This window comes from Micrasema longulum, unplaced genomic scaffold (genome assembly GCF_059751315.1).
Source record: "Micrasema longulum isolate JH-2025_06_02 unplaced genomic scaffold, ASM5975131v1 h1tg003050l, whole genome shotgun sequence".
Taxonomy (NCBI): Eukaryota; Metazoa; Arthropoda; class Insecta; order Trichoptera; family Brachycentridae; genus Micrasema; species Micrasema longulum.
Window position 1 is genome coordinate 77,113 of NW_028280156.1, and position 18,338 is coordinate 95,450.

At 32.5% G+C, this 18,338-nt stretch overlaps 1 protein-coding gene across 5 annotated transcripts in view; it reads right to left on the reverse strand.

Annotated features, from left to right (window-relative positions):
- tinc (transmembrane protein tincar) overlaps positions 1-18,338 on the reverse strand; it is a 79,056-nt gene that overhangs the window by 30,788 nt on the left and 29,930 nt on the right. The gene's annotated exons all lie outside the window — the stretch shown is intronic.

The following is an 18,338-nucleotide window of genomic DNA, read 5'->3' on the forward strand; positions in this document are numbered from 1 at the left end:
GTGCTCTGCGATGTAATTCACCTCTGTAATTAGGCCTCTTGGCCTGTTGTGGTGCAAAAAAAAATGTAAAAAAAAAAAAAAATGTAAAAATGTAAAGCCTTGTAAATGCTCAGACCTTAATTTTCCCTTCTCAAAAATCTTTTCCCTCTCTGTTGCAATAAATTTCAATCCAAGTAGCTTCCTAGAGAGTGAAACCCAGCTTTGTCTGAAAACATTTGGACGTACACAAAATATTGTTGAATCGACTAATTCCCTCTACGAAGATAATTTTAAAAATTTTAAGTATTTTCAGGCCTTGCCTAGTAGGTGAAATAATTTAACCAGATGAATTTCACGCACATCAATAAATATTCCAGATCTTTTGCTTGACAAAAGTCAACAAATAGAAGAGTTGAGGAAATGTGGACGTTTAAACGTCAGCAGATTTGTACATTTTACACCGTGTGTAAAGTGGTCACTTAAATAAACCAATGATAGGTCATAAGCCCTGTTAAAGCCTTAGTTTTCATTTTCCGTTCTCAAAAACCGTTTTTCTCTCTGTTGCAAAATATTTTAAATAATATTTATCATATTTTTTGTATGACAAACTATAATTAATATTAACCTCACTGGAGTGACCCGTGCCGAGGACACTTAACAATATCCTTTTTTAAAAAATATTTTTAACGATTCGCCTGAGGGATCGCATTTCGACACCATTTAACGTACTTTCATAATTATTTTTCCAATTCCATACTTCGCTCCCATACATTAGAGTTAGCACTAGAACTCCATTGTGAACGGCTAGTTTGCATCCTGAGATAAATATTTGTTTGCCAAAGTAGATTTCAGTGCACCGTTCACCCTGTTCCCGGCACTCACCCTCCTTTCAATATCTTTCTCAGCCTTTCCATCTCTAGTATTTTATACCCATACCCGGGTACTGAGAACTCTTTACAACTCCTTGGTGCGAAGTAGACCCGAGAGTGGCTCGATGATTTGGGCGCCACATGAACTAAAGTACTCTCTTATGATAGAGAAAATCCAAAAGAAGTTTCTGAGATATCTCTACATGAGAGAGTGCGGGTATTATCCTTTGCTCTACCCGACTGAGTTTCTCCAGGGTATGCTTGGCTACAACAGTTGATGGACTAGAAGGAATGTGTATTTGACTACACATTTGTATCGATTGTTGCGCGGTATAATCGATAGTTCTGAGGTTATAATGAGCATTGGTTTGTATGTTCCTGATAATTACCAAAGACAGCGTCAGCATAGATTGTTTCATATTCCAATATACAGGACCAACCTGCCTATGATTATGCCTGTTGGAAGGGCTACCGCTATGCTGAACATCATTGCTTCGGATATTGATCTGTTCCATGTATCCGAAGGGGTTTTCTGGAGCAGGATTCTCCTACTACTTTGACATGAATCTCTTTCATGTTGTTTTTTTTTTTTTTTATAATATGTACGTATTAATTATATGTATGTTTGTAATGTACATGTTATATTTAAAATAAATGAATTGAATTGAATTGAATAGTAAACATACTTTCCAGATACACAAATTCTTTTACCTGATTCAGAATATCTCCGTTTACTTTGATCTTCAAACTGTAAAAATAGGCCTGTAATATACTCGTACGATGAATTGATGGCAAATCGATGTAAAAAAAAAGCGAATTTGAAACGTCATGAGACGAAATGTCACAAATTCACGAAATCTTTTGACCGATAGAATTGTTATTTGATCTATGGATAGCTGTAAAAAACGGGGAGGGAAAGTATTTTGTAGAGTCATTTTGTTTTTTTAAGGGTGAAAGCAAACGTGACAGTAGATTGATGCAAATGTGACATGAAACGCTTTTGACAAGAGTTTGTTATGCCGCGCCGCCATTAACTTACCGTCTCCCGCTTTTACTCACAAGTTAGGTTAAGATATGAATTTCATTCCTGTTGGGAGTTCATGTTTTAGCTAAAAAGGTTTGGGAATAAATTACGTAATCCATATTCAACACTTCATTTTCGCGTGGTATATTAACATAACGTTTTGGTGAATTTAATATTTACATATCCATAGGCTCTTTCGAATATAAATTAATATGCATGAGTTCAGAAAATATTACGGTCCATTACTTAGTTCAAGAGTACGAGTGTACAGTAAATAAATAAACGTATTGATTTTTTATGAAGAGTCAAATCGACACGAAAATGAAATAAATTTCTTAAGTATACTACATCGGTTGTTTTTCGAATAAATTAAATGAAAGAAGCAAATATTTGTTGGAATGAGAATGTTATTATTTTGTTAACTCTTAAAAGGCTGTTGGGAAAAATTCTTTTGCGCGCGGTGATGTGAAAACCTCAAGCAAAATACGGAACAATCTAAAGATCACATATTTAAAAAAAAAACATGGGAACATACTGTTTAATAGTTGAACGTAGATATGCAAAAAAACAGCCAGCCATATGAAAGTTTAACTGAGATAATAGCACTTTTGGGAAAAGAGTAAATAATCAAATCTACACAACAGTTGAAATGTTTTTGACTTTAACAAATGATACACAATGAATACATAATTTTTTTATACAACAAACAAGAATATAATTATGTATTTGACCAGTTTTAATGATTTTGAAAGTAACATTCTATTGCTGTGAGTGTTTTCTGCAAATTGAGAGATGCCGTTTTTTTTCCCAATATGTAATCTTCGCAAGAAATTTTGAAACAATCACCAATATTGCCTTTACTGACTCAATATTCAATAAATTCCTTTCTTTACTGGCATTTTCAATCCACTCATAATTTCACAATTTTTTTTATTGAGAATAACGTTCCGGCGCCCTCCAACATACCCGTCAGAACAGCTGTTCCAATACATGAAGGTGCTGGATATGAGACAACTGTACCTAAAAGAAACACTTACACACTTCTGGTCAAACAATAAGGAGAGGTGTCAGCAGAATGTCCGCACGAGGTTTTCACAGAGCATGAATTATGTCTTACCCAAAATCCGTACGACTTTTGCTCAGAGACACCTCTCATTTATCGTACCGAGAGTGTTCAATGTTTTGAAAGAGCATATTAAGCTCTCAAGGACAAATATTTCCAAGAAAAGAGTTAAAGACTGGATTTTCCTTAGTGGGAAGGATTTGAGTAGGAAACTCCATGACGATTTTCCGAATGCCTGAGTTTACTGTTTACCATATTGATGTGCCATATATATGTATTTTTTATACTTTTCATAATTATTTTTTATGTTTCTAATCCTATATTTGTGGTGATATACTCATGTGTCTGTGTCATATAATTGCTCGTCCAATCTCTCGAGTTGGGACTTATTGTCTCAAATAATGAACAGTATAACTTATGTATGTAAATAAATACAGATGGACAAAATTGATTGAAAATTAATTTCAGTTCAATATCGCACGAACAAATTCAATAGCAAATCGTTAATTCATTAAGTAAATAATAAGTTGATTGTAATTATTTTTATTTGTGTTTGTTCAACACACGGGATTACCGCCACTCAATAGCAAGCCAGCGAGGGAATCTATTTTTCAACGCGAATCGAAATATAATCTCCTCTATTTGAAATTGCAGTAAACAATGAATTTCAGCAGAAACTGTTTAGTCATGATATGCACTTAGCAACACCGATTCTCAACTTTGGACAGGAAGCAATATTTTTTTTTAAATTAATAAATTTCATAAAAGGTACATGTTTAAAAAAATTCTATTCATATCTACTTTATGCATCTAGTAAATGTTATCACTGTACCTCTCCAAAAATAGAGACTTACTCTTGTGCTTGGAGAGTGACTTACACTGTTGTAGTTGTTTATTTATAAGCGTTTATATCATTTTAAATATACGAGTACATGAGAAAAAAAATAAAAACAGGACATACAAAGAAAAAAACATAAAACAATAATACATTCATACTAATTAAAATTTAATGTAGCTTTTACACGTGTTCGAAAATTTTCTTTAGATTCACTTAAAATTTATTTATTGATATATTATTTTTAATAGTTTTGAGTTCATTGGGGAGATTATTATAATTTTTTAAACCTTTGAAGACAAAGCTATAATGACCATGACTTGTGTGGAATTTAGGAATTTTAATATTATGTTGGTATCTGAGTGACTTATTAATCTCAAATTCTTTTATTTTTTCTTCTTTATAAATTTGTATAATATAATTTATTTTATAAAGAGTGTCTACTGTATGGACCTTGAATATTTTATGTAGACTTTCCGTATTGAATGTTGAGGGTTTCTTTAAAATTATTTTAATAATTAATCTTTGTACTATTTTAAGAGGGTTTAATATATTGGCATATGCACCACCCCATACTACAATACCATATTGTAACAAAGATTGTACGATTGAGCACTAAGCTATTTTTAAATTATTGACTTTTAAAATATTCCTTAATCTAATAAATATGTATATACATTTTCTAATTCGTAATATGATCTTTTACTAATATGGTCTTTCCATTTTAAGTTTTGGTCTATGTATACACCAAGATATTTAATTTTATCTGTTGTATCAAGTACTTGAACATGTTAGATCGCAGTTAGTTTTGTTGCAATTGCTTTGGTCAATAATTATTTTTACTACTGAATCTAAATTTGTTTTGTGAATAAAAAATGGGATGATTTTTTTCTTTTCCGTAATTTTTATGTTTATAATAAATGGCTTTTTTGTCGGAGTTATCATTAAATGTCCCCGGCTACCGCACCTGTCACACGTCGAGCTCTCTATTTCATGTACCAGCAGTTCGTACGAACTATGCCCAGAACTCTCCACTTATACGTTTTGCTAGTGAATATAACTTGAAATTTCTCCTTATTGATCCATTTGATTGTAAAAAAATAACATTTAAAATGCGCGTCTTAAAACATACTTTTTTGTCTTATACTAAGTTTCAATAATAAAGTCTTATTTTATCTTATTTTATTTTATTTTATTATATTTTATCTCTAAGTCTTAATATTTTATATGTAGTATATTTATATTTTCGACACTTCACACTTGTGCAATATTTACACAAATGTCCACTCTCATTCCAATATAACACCCACCCTTTCACTCACACTCACACAAACACACTAGTTTGTATTGTACGTGTATTTAATGTATTTCTGTGGATATCTGTCATTGGTTTTATTCTCCGTATATTTTATTTGTTATATTTTTGTTACACGTATTACTGTTGGTATCCCCAATAAATAAAAAATAAATTTAAAAAAAAATATTTCTATGGTTGTAACTACACTTGGTGTTGTAATTTAAAAAAAAACAAATAAAATATTCCACTCTCCAAAATGTTTTCCCTCTCTGTTGAAATAAATCAAAATATGAATAACTCCCTAGGGAGGAAATCCAGCCAGTCTGCAAGCATTTGGACATACTTAAACATTGTTGAATAAACTACCGGGTTAAAAGAGAAGTATAAAAATTGGAAAATTTTAATTTAGGCGTTGCCTAGTAGGTGATTTGGTTCAGCCGGATGAATCTCACCCACGTTTCAAAGGTTTTAGCTCTTTTACTTCACAGAAGTCAACAGATGGAAGAGTTGAGGAAATGTAAAAGTTCAAATATGGGCAAAATAGTGAATGTTAAACAGTGTGTAAAGTGGCCACTTAAACCAGCCAATGACAGGTCATAAGCCCTGTGAATGCCTAGACTTCCATATTCCACTCTCAAAAATGTTTTCCCTCTCTGTTGAAATAAATTTAAATATGAATAACTTCCCTAGGGAGGAAATTCAGCCAGTCTGCAAGCATTTGGACATACTCAAACATTGTTGAATGTTTTTTTTATTTGTACTGCGTATTTTACTGTTTTTTTTAATGTGTTTTTTGCTTTACCTATATATATATTTTACTATGACCTTAACAATTTTTTTAGTATGTATTCTACTACGTTTTTAACTATATTTTCACATTATCTACTTGCTTTATTTTTTTGTTCTATGTATTGATTTCTGTTTATCATTTTTTTTCTGTCTTGGAATGGGGTAAATACCCTAAATAACTCTAACCTACAATGTCAAAGCAACCTTCTGGCCAAAAAATAAGAAGAGGTCTCAGCAACACGTTTGTCCGAGGTTTCCCCGGGGAATTAATTACGTGAAACCAAATACCCGAACGAATTTTGCTCAGACACCTCTCCTTTGTCGCACCGAAAGTGTTTGATATTTTGGAAGAGCGTGTTAAAAAATCTGTTTTCAAAAAAGAGCCTCAAGACTGGAACCTCCTACTGGGGAGGGATTTGAGTGAGAACTCCTCGATGGTTTTTCAAATATTTAAGGAAATTTATTTCATATTTGAATTTATTCAACAGAGAACTAAAACAATTTTGAGAGGGGAATATGAAAGTCTAAGCATTCACAGGGCTTATGATCTGACATTGGCTGGTTTAGGTGGCCACTTTACACACTGTGTAACATTCACCATTCTGCTCATGTTTGAAAATCCACATTTAAACTCGTGACTCGTTGACTTTTGTGAAGTAAAAGAGCTAAAAAAAGAAATCCAGCCAGTCTGCAAGCATTTGAACATACTCAAACATTGTTATTTATTTCATTTAATTTTTTCATCTACTTTAAGTGTTTTTTTTTATTGCATGTTTATTTAATATGTTGATATGCCACGTATTTTTGATGATGTTTTTGTTCTGTGAAGTATATATGGCTTTATTGATTGTTTAAGTGGGATAGATATTTGTCCCAACTCAACACAGGACTTTGGTTCCATGGAGTTGGGATTTGTGTCTCAATTAAATGTTAATATAACTTTATGTTTACAATATATTTATTTATTTATTTACAAACATTAGTTTATTGCACATAATTTAAGACATAAGTCCCAACTCCATGGGACTAAAAGTCCTGAAACATGAGTATATCACCGCAAATATGGGATCAGAAACACAAAAAATAATTAAAAAATAAAATTAAAAAAGTACAAATGTAATTAATTCTATCCTCTTCCTGGGACTTGATTAAATTAAAGTAGGTAAGCTTGCAAAAAACGGGGTTCATTGAATAATTATGGAAAAATATACATTTTTTTACTTGTACGAAGGGCGTCGGAGTGAAATAAATTATCAAATAATGACAATAATAATATAAATATATGTTATTTAATGTATGTATTGATCAAATGAATTATTATCATTAAGTAATGCTTATCACTGACGAACAAAGCAAAAAAAAAATTCAATTAACCGTTCGGGTTTTTGGCAAAACATGTTGAGAAAATATGATGTACATATTTGTATATTACTCGGGGGATTTCGATTCAACTCGGATTATTGTTTTATCCTGGGATAAAGGGTGAAATTCGTATCAATTTCAATATTAAATTCACTGCATTACATTATTATATGCAGAGGGGTATCAATCAATATGATATTGCAGGGTTAAATTAAATTGTATTTAATCAAAATATTAAAATGCATTATGAAGAAATGTATTTATAATTGTTAAATGTACTATACAAGTCCGTAAATAAAAACATTACATTACATTTCAATGAGTATTGATACGTACCCAATCAAAAGAACAAACAAACAAACCATCACGTCGTTTCCCCGTAGGGGTGGGCAGAGAGGATAGAACGCCATATTACTCTGTCTTTGCATACACACCTCGCTTCCTCTACATTCATACATCTTATCATGCACGCACGCCGATTATTCCGACTTTTGACATGTCCATCTTCAAGTACTTGTTGGATTTGGTCATGCCATGTTTTTGGTCTTCCTCTATTTCTGCACCCATCAATATTCACATTGTAAATATTTTTAGTCGTTCTTTCGCTGTCCATTCGCTCTACATGTCCAAACCAACGCAGAGCTCCTCTCTTGATTTGTCGATAATACTGATCTCAGCCTTATATAATGTATGGATCTCACAATTGTGCATCTATTGTACATAAATTTACCACACATTTGCCTGAGAGATCGCATTTCGACAGCATTTAACCTACTTTGATCATTATTTTTCCAATTCCATACTTCGTTCCTATACATTAGAGCTGGAAATTGAACTCCATTGTGAACTGCTAGTTTTGCCACCTGCGATAAACATTTGTTTGCCAAAGTAGATTTCAGTGCACCGTTCACACTGTTCCTGGCACTCACCTACCTTTCAATATCTTTCCATCCATCCATCCAGTCATTCCATCCCTAGTAAACATATTTCACAGAAATTCCCCTACTTGTTTTAGCAAATAGCATAGCACCCCATTCACATTTAGTAATTTCTTTTAAAAACCATCACATTCGATTTATCAACATTCATCAGCAAATCGCTTCCCTTGCATACATCGCAGATCTTTGTTACAAAGAATAACAGTGTCTCTTTGTTGTTAGAAAGAAGCATGGCATCAACCATTAAAAAAATATAAAAGGAGATTGTAATAGAAAATAAAAACATGTATCATTTATGTAACTACACTAATTAATAAATAAAAAAATAAAAAAACATTTCATAATTAGTGGTTGCGTGAGTGGTTGATGGGATTGAGTGGTCTGTGGCTGGGTAGACCGTCAGTGGATGAAGGTCCACCTATCCTACCCATCCTGTGATCTCCCAACTTGCAATCTTTGTTTATTCTCCTGGTCTATATGCCCATGGGTAGTTACTGTCACTATGAGAACAATTTTCCATATCCATAGCAACCAACATCAACAATCACATTTTTTTCACCATGGTAATTGTTCTTTCAACTACCGCATGTTCATAATTTTATCTGCCCGCATCTGCTCGTCTTTTTATAATCTGCCCGCATCTGAACACCTTTACATTATCTGATCGCCGCGCCACTACATGTGAAAGTGAAAGTGCTGTGTTCACCGGAAAAGGAAAAAACTACCCAGAAGCCAGGACTTGGAGATAGCATCCGGATTCCTGTCCCTGATTCCCTTTCCTGTCTTCCTTAAGGTAGGATTTTTCTCTGCTGTAGTTTTTTTAGCCGCATACTGTTCTTTTCCGCATCTGCCATAATAATCGCAAACGCACATTTTCTCACCCCGCAAATATTAACACAGATCAACGATTCAGTCAAATAATACTCACGCAAAATTATAATCGCCACCCCAATTAGTGTTTTTAATAAAATATATAAAATGAATGGTAAGAATCTGGTTTCGTTCAAAAGAAACTGAGCAGTCATTTTTGTAGAAGGGAAATCATTTATGTAAGTTCTAAGTCCTGTATGCACTTGTGTAGAATGGAGAAGTCGCTATCGCAACTCATCTAACCATTTCCCACTTTTCCCCTCTTATGGGAATGCTAAAATAAAGGGGTAGATAACAGCCAGGGAAAAGAACTTGACTACAAGTCCAAAGAAAGCACGCGATATAAAATGAACCTACCTACAATTTATTTTAAAAGTTGATTGCAAATCGTAGGAAGATAAATATAATATCATCTTCGGCGGTCACATGGAGTAATGGATTAGACGCTTGCCTCACGCACAGAGGGTTCCGGATTCGATTCCCGGTGAGATTACTAAAAAATAAACGTGATTTTTCTCAAGCCTGATCGGGCTGGGTGACCAGTGGTTAATTTCACCCTTGTAATTGGACCTTTTGGCCTATTGTGGTGCAAAAAAGCATACAAAAATATAACATACTATGCGTGCAGTTATAATATATATATTATGTAGGTGTGGGAACCAGAGAGTGAGAGGAGAAGATGTGTTTTTGTCTATGGCCACAGTGCCCAATGGACATATATAAGGGCGCGCAACATGTCACTCGCCCTTCTCTGCCTCCACCAGCATTCAAATTTACTTTAAAGTATTTTTTGTTTAACCTTTGTATTTTTGTGTGTAATAAACCAAAAATTTTAAGTAATTTAAACTATTTTATTTATTTATTCATTGAGGTTAAATCCATTGAATCACATGTTTTGATATGAAATAAGAAACAGCTACTATCTAGTAGAGTATCATAAGATATAAGATACCTCTACAAAATGGTAACGAATGGCATTTTTTCTACAAATTTGTTTAAATGTTTTGATACTAATTTATTCCATTGAAAACTGTAATCAAATTAATTTATTTTTATTTATATATTTTATCATAAACACAATTTTATGTTTACTTTTCCCAGCTACAAGGGTATATACCCCTTCCAAGCTAGGCAATTACATTTTAATACATGATAATAGTTTACAAGTTATTGGAAACCACAGAAATATAATTAATAGAAAGCACAGACTAATAAAATATAAGCTTACTCGTATGCACATTTCGATACATATACAGACACACATACACACATATACATATATGCATACATACACATATATACACATATATATACACATATATATGTACATACATATGTACATACACACACACGTACATACTCCCATGCGCATACACATACATACATTCATAAAACATAAGACAATTTATTACACGGCATGCATCAACCTCTCTGACTCCATGACCAATGTCATGAAAAAGTGAGGTTAGCAACTTCCGCAACTTGACAAAACTCCCGCTTTTTCACGATTCTGGCAAAAAAGTATGAACCTTCGTGCCAACGTAATAGTGTTGTCTCGATGCCAGAACAGTGTTGACCTCTCCAATAAGTTAAATTTAAATTATATTAATAAAAGAAAAACGTATATTCCTATTTGATAAAAGCAATTTGTAGCTAAAAATTGAGCGCGTATAAATACTATAGTAGTCGTAATTTATGTTCAGTTCAAACATTGCTAGAGTCTCCCCACCTGGGTTAAAGTTAGTCGCAAAGTACAGTTGTCGCGTGCGCCATCAAAGCAATACTTTTATAATTATAAGGATTAATAGCATTTTATGTACATTGATAATAAAATAAAATTTTACGTTTAAAACATCTGGTGCCAGTTTAGGAATAGTGCAATGTTGCAATAACCACCAAAAAAATAAATATTTTACGCTAACCCTGCCAGGAATCGAACCTGGGAATTGAAGCATGGTTGACGAACGTGCCAACCTCTACGCTACTAGGCCAACTTATTTCTACTCGATTTAATTTTTCAGTATTTTATCTTTTATAGAATTTATTTTATTTAAACACTTTATATTTATTTATTTTATTAATTATTCATATTTTTCGCTTACAAACTATAATTAATATTAAAATGATGTGATCTCACTGGGGTTTCCCGTGCCGAGGACACTTAACAATATATTCTTTGGAAATTACATTTGAGAATAAACAATATTTTGAGTTTGTCCAAATTTTTGTAGACAAGGACTGGATTCAACTCCCTAGGGAGCTGTTTATATTAACATATTACAACAGAGGCCACTTAAACCAGCCATTGACAGGTCATAAGTCCTGTAGATGCCTAGACTTCTAAATAACCTTCTCTTAAATGTTCTTCATCTCTGTTGTAATGTGTTAATATAAACAGCTCCCCAGGGAGTTGAATACAGTCCTTGTCTACATAAATTTGGACAAACTCAAAATATTGTTGATAAATTACCTGGTCCATGAAGAAGTATAGAAATTGAAAAAAATAACATTTTTAGGCGTTGCCTAGTATGTAGGTGAAATAATTCAATTAGATGAATCTCACCCGCATAAATAAAGGTTTCAGCTCTTTAACTTCACAAACATTAACAGATAAAAGAATTGAAGGAATATAGATGTTCAAATATAGGCAGAATGGTGAATGTTACACAGTGTGTAAAGTGGCCACTTGAACCAGCCATTGACAGGTCATAAGCCCTGTAGATGCCTAGACTTCTAAATAACCTTCTCTTAAATGTTCTTCATCTCTGTTGTAATATGTTAAAAGATGACTAACTTAAAAAACAAAGATAATCAACAAATATTCAGACAGTTTTAAAAAAAAGGTATTTCTGTACATACATTTGGCATACATATGCATAAGGGCGGGCATATTGCCTTAAGGCAATTTCGTCTTACCCAACCAAACCATTAAATTTGAGAAAATCAGTGGTATATGAATATACTGTTGGTATGTAATAATTTGATATTGAGAGCAGCCATTTAGTTGAAAACGCTCTTATAAGTTTCTGGTTTTATTTCTCACATCCAGAGAACTATATTCTTCATGTGCCCAGACGAAAGAAACTTACTTAGTAAACAATAAATAAGTTAAAAATAAAGATTTTACAAAATAATTTTTAAAAATTCATAAAAGATGGTTATTTTCAAGGTTTGAATTTATTTTTGGTTTAAAGGTTCAAGGAATCAGTGCACAAACTGCGTAATATTACTTTGAAATTAAGGCTTAATACAGAAACTTGCCGTCCGCAGGCAGACGGTAGATATTTTGCGTAATTATCTCGCCTTACATTCTCAAAAAAATCCATTATAACCAACGTGCATCTAGCTCAAACTTTATCTCCGAACTGATATTTAAATGTATTATTTAACAATATTTTTAGTCTTACTTTTTGAAACAGAAGTCCTAACACCATGGGCCCAAAAGTTCATACGAGTAATCACATTAAATATCATATAGGATCAGAAACATTATAATAATTTTAGGAAAATGCATCGTGGCGTGCATCGTAAAAAGTGAACTCAAACTTTTCGTTAAGCCTGAAGCCATAAGATGCTCCTGAGTACAGCTGAACGTAATCTGACACATCCCTACCGCAGGGTTCGGCTAAGCCGAAGTTTCAGCAAATTTTTGGTCGAAACCGAAACTTCGGTCGGTCACTAAAAACTGATTGAATCAGTATACTCATGCACAGGCTGTGCCTATGTGGGATTCTTTCTCTCATAATTTTATCCTATTTTTATTCACATGTACTGTAAGTTAAAAAAAATAAAAAATAAATATGCAAAAATATTTTTAAAAAATTATAAGATAATACTTTCTTTTTTAGAATGATGCAAAGTTATATTTATAATATTTGACCCTTTAATTGAAATAAAATTTCACCCGTCCATGCACTTTGTAACTGCTAGACGATTGGTAATCTAGTTTCAATAGGAAAATGTTGTCAACTATCAAATATCAAAATTTTGTAAATGGGGTGCAGAATTTCAACCGTTTATGCGCTCAGTAGCTGCAAGACTTGTTTTAATCTAACTTCTATTTTTATAAATTAGTTTTTATTTCATTTTTTAAAATATCAGTTAAACTTTACACTTCACTGTCAAATAAAAAAAATGTAAGTAGGGGCTAGATTTCTTACTGTCCATGCGCTCTGCAGCTGCAAGACGTGCTATTATCTAGGTCCTATATATCATAAATGAAATATATCATAATTTGAGACTAGGAACTAGAATCCTAACCGTCCATGCGCTCTGTAGTTGCAAGACGTGCTGGGATATTTATTTATTGTTCAGCGCCTTTGAGGTGATTTTCACGAAAATGGCGCTATATAATTTATCCAAATATATATATATATATATATAAAGCACCTTCAACTCCACTTCAACGCTAATTTTTAGTAATTTCCACAGGGTCGCATTATTTCCTTGTCGTTCGGAGAAGTGTTCCAGTCTTCATGTATGAGAACAAAAAAAACGTTTTCATCCCCTAGAGAGGGAGGAATTCAAAGACCATTATCGTTTTTTTCTCCATTGAAAGTCATATTGTTGCCTATCTTATCTGAATGTTGGCCCCGGTCTATTGTTTCGCCTCCCTGAATGCAGATGAGATAAAAAACAATGAAACGCAGAGAAGTCAGTGTGGTTTAGAGTTTAGGGAAAAAGCCCTCTCTTTTCCTGTCGACAGAGCGAAATAATTGCGCCCAACTTTAGTTTGACTTTTGAGTTACGTCGGAATGTGGCAAATGAGTTTTTAAGTGTTTTAAAAAGACTCTCGAAGTCATTCGGCGTAAGAAACTGGCTACGTACTCGTAGATAAAGATAATTGTATATTGAACTGTAATAAAAATAATTTTATATACACTCAAATTAAAAGTATTAAGTATGTTTTATATATCATCGGTCGGCCTTGTGGTGTAACGGTCAGCGCGTTTGCCTACCATGCAACGGGTCTCGGGCTCGATTCCCGACATGGTTGATTCGAATTATTATTTTTTTTTTTTTCACTAGAGTATTTGAATGAAGTAATGCAGAGAGCAGCCAGTCCACAATTTTGAAAAAATGAGATATTGATGTTATCGGGTGCAGAAAGGTCAATTATACGTCTTGATAAAAACAGCCAGACCGGTTTCATACAAAAGATTGTTTTAATCACCTTCTGAAAATCCATCACAAAAACGGTATTTCTCAATTTGCAGAAAACACCCACAGCACTAGAAAGTCTTAACAAATTTTAAAATCACCAAAACTGGTTAAATACATAATTAAATTCTTGTTAATAATGGAAAAAAAATATTCCTTGTTTATCATTCGTTGAAGTCAAAAACATTCCAACTGTCGTTGAGATTTGTTTATTCACTCTTTTCACAAAGGTACTATTATCTCAGTTTTACTTTTCTATGGCTGGTTGCTTTCTGTATAACTACGTTCATTTCATAGACCCTGGACTCATGTAACAAAACTAATCAAGATACACTACAATTGGTGTACCAACGCAGCGTCCTATGCACCATTAGGTGCGGAATGGAAATGATGGTGATGATTATATAATTCTTTCAATCAGAGGCCCTTGATGCTGTCGGTATTACAAAAATAAAGCAGAAAGTCCATTTTTGTATGCTTTCTTCCAGCACAAATTTTATCTGGAGGCTTATTCCGTCACAATTTTATTTCACACGTTCGTCAAATATCCGTCTCACTCTAACGCAATCAAAATCCTATTTCGCATCTCGTTCCGTCTCATACGATACGAATGAATTTACGAAACGGTTTAGTTAAAAAATAAGGTCATTTTCTATACGTAGCGAATTGCTATCCCAATAATTCAATCCCCGTGAGCTAAAAATGTAAGAATGGATAGTCAAATAAACGTTAAAGTCACAAAGTTTTAAACTTGAATTGAATATTTCGAAAGATTTGTTGACCTTTTTTTTACTTAATACCCTATGTTACACTTGCAACGCGGAAGAGGGATAAGTAATAATTGATATTAAGATAATTCTCTCGTTATTTGTATTATTATGAAAATATCAATCTCTCAATTTTTTTTAATGAGTTGGGAAAATATTTTTCATTAAAATTTTCGGTTATACAGTAAATTTTTAATGTTTTATTTTGCTGGTAAAATTTAAATGACTCTTAGAATATATTTATAAATGTCAATAAATTGTAATTATATTTTTTTTACAAAAATCATTGAGAATTATCCTTAATAGAATAGGCCCTGCGAGCCCGATTTGAGGTCTGCCAACAAATATCCTAGTTTGCTTTATTTGATAATAAGGTGTATTTTTCATGAGATCACTGAATGAAACCATCTCTCTCCCTCTTCCATTCCCACAAAGTCCAATTTTGTTCCCATTTTTTCTTAATGTTCTCGGTATATTAAATTCATGGTTTTATTGTTTTTATTGTATTTGGACCACTACAGGACAGAAGCCCAATTACAGTGATGAATTAGAGTACAGAACACCTAGGCTTAAGAAAAATCACCTTTTTTCGTGTTCTCGCCGGGAATCTAACCCGGAACCTTCAGTGTGCAAGTCAAGCTTTTGTCTCTATTCTTATGCTTTTATTACCTGTATTTATTACTCTATATAAAATGTATTTTTTTGGTTTGCTATAGGAATATACTTTTTTAATAATAATAAAAGTCTTACTTAATAAAATACCCATGTTATTAAAAAAGGTATACTCGTGCATTATAAAAAGAAAAACATCAAGTATTGGAACATAAATTTTGTCCCGATAAACTATTTAATATTATGATATAATAAACTTATATTTACATATAAGTTACTAATTAAAAAATACTTGGTACACTTCCATTTATTTATTTGACCAATTAGCGCTTTCAGTTTGTAATGGGCATCTTCAGACTGGTGAATATTATATAGTGTAAGGATAATTTATTTAAAACTAAATATTATCTTAAGTGTAGGTACATTTAAAAATAAGTTGAAAAAAATACAATACGCAATATTTCAATGGAACAGAGTGAGACAAATTATTGTAACATGTGATGGCGGTGTACTTTTAAGAGCGGATAATATATTTTTCAACTTATTTTTCAATGTACCTACACTTAAAAGAATATTTAGTTTTAAATAAATTATCCTTACACTGTATAATATTCACCAGTCTGAAGATGCCCATTACAGACTGAAAGCGCTAATTGGTCAAATAAATAAGTGGAAGTGTTCTAAGTATTTTTAAATTAATAACTAATATGTAAATATAAGGTATTACATCATTACAATGGAATTCCATCAAGAATTGTCAATAAATAATTTAAATATAATATTAAATAATAGTTTTTCACCAAGTGCTCTGACATAAGTTTTAATAAAGATTAAAATAAAAGTAAAAGAGTCCAGTCGTAATCTATAAAATATATGATATATAAAACTTTTCGACCGGCAGAATACGCTTCTTAAAATTTAGACCAACTTTGGTACATTGATTCTCATATACAAAGTCAGTGTTAAATTAAAGTTTGTTCAAATGATTGTTATATTATACTTATAAAAATATTATTTAACAGGAATTCCTTGAAAAATGTATATTTGTTTTTTTCATTGAGCAATTTTGAAAAAGCAGGGTTTTAAAATGGCTAAATCGTATGATTTGCTTACTTTTAATAAGACTACAGCCTTAACTGTTGGATTTCATGACTTCGCTTGAATATTGGATACCACCAGATTGAAAAGAACACAGCCTAAGTGAACCCATATATTACCCTTGATTTATGAACCTATCATATCCACTCCATACAAGTTTTGTATAAAAAGTAAGCCTGCGGCAAATGACATAGGTAAAAAGAATTTGATTAGGAGTAAAGGCATAATATATCTTTGAAGAAATCCGGGACGAAGTTACCCCTTCCGCATATCAACCCTTATAGTACGGTATAAAAGTAAACGTGTTTTTAATCATTATTGTTAATAACTTAAAACCTTGTGAATGATGATCAGGCGAGAGTGTAAATCTGAGTCAAGTATAATTGATAAGATTAAGAAAGGGTCTCTGAGATGGTTTGGTCACGTAGAACGAATGGACGACTAGAAAAATGGTAAAACAAGTATATATGGCGGAAAAGAACGGCAACGTGAGACGAGGATGACCAAAGAAGACGTGGCATGATCAGATAAACCAAAATCTTAAGTCTGGTCATGTCAAAAGCGGACAGAACCGAAGGGCATGTATGACAAGATGTGTGAATGTGGAAGAGGCTAGGATTGTATGCCAGGATAGACGTGTGTGGCGGTCCATTCTTTCTGCCTACCCCTACGGGGAAATGGCGTGATGGTAGTAGTAGTAGTAACTAAGAACCTTGTTTTAAAATCCTCAAATGTCACAAACTAACCATTTTTCATGAGAGTGTTCAAACTGAACACCACGGTTTTACTATTGTTTTTATGTCTTTTGATGAAATAAAATCATAGAATACTTTCAGCGTACTTTTCCGTTTTTTGTCAATATTTGGACCTTTGTGGTTTTGTGAGAATGATAAAATCCACCGATATCGTTTTGGAAAATCTAGGATATTTGATGTTTTTAGAACGAGGCCTTCAAATGTAATCTGGACATTCCTGTGAAAATCACCCTGAAAGCGCTTTACAATCAAATAAATTATACAAGTAATCTAGCTCTGCTTTGAAAACGATTAAGAAAAATCAAAATACAAGAAGTGAAGTTTTAAATAATGGAAATGGAAATGGAATGGAAACTAGATTTTATACTGTCTTTGCACTTTGTAGCTGCATGACGTGTTAATATATTTATTGTACATCGCCCTTGAAATGATTTTCACATAAATTGCGCCAAATGAATTAGGTGTGATAATAAAATACAACCGTTATCGTCATCAAACTCTTATCCACAACTAACAGTGCTCATTGGTACAATCAATGCAGCGTTTTTTCATCGTATATTACAGGATTCCGAGGACAGTAAAATACTGAAGTGTAAACCACCTCATATATGAATTTGTGTAATCCCCAGGAATCGAGCATGACCTAAAGCATGAAGTGAAATGCGTAAATCACTACGCTACGAAGCAAATTTTATTCCATCTGATTTCCTCTTTCATAATTTTTACCCGAGAGTAGCTATTAAGTGGAAAACACTCTTCTAGTACTCTAGTTCTATTTAATAAAAAAAAATCATTTTAAATCTTGCAATCTTTTATTCTTTATCCGCCCGGATACATATATTTTTTTAAATTTTTTTTTAATAAAAAATAAATTTTAGCGTTCTTATAATTTACACAAATATTTCAATTTTGGTGGCCAT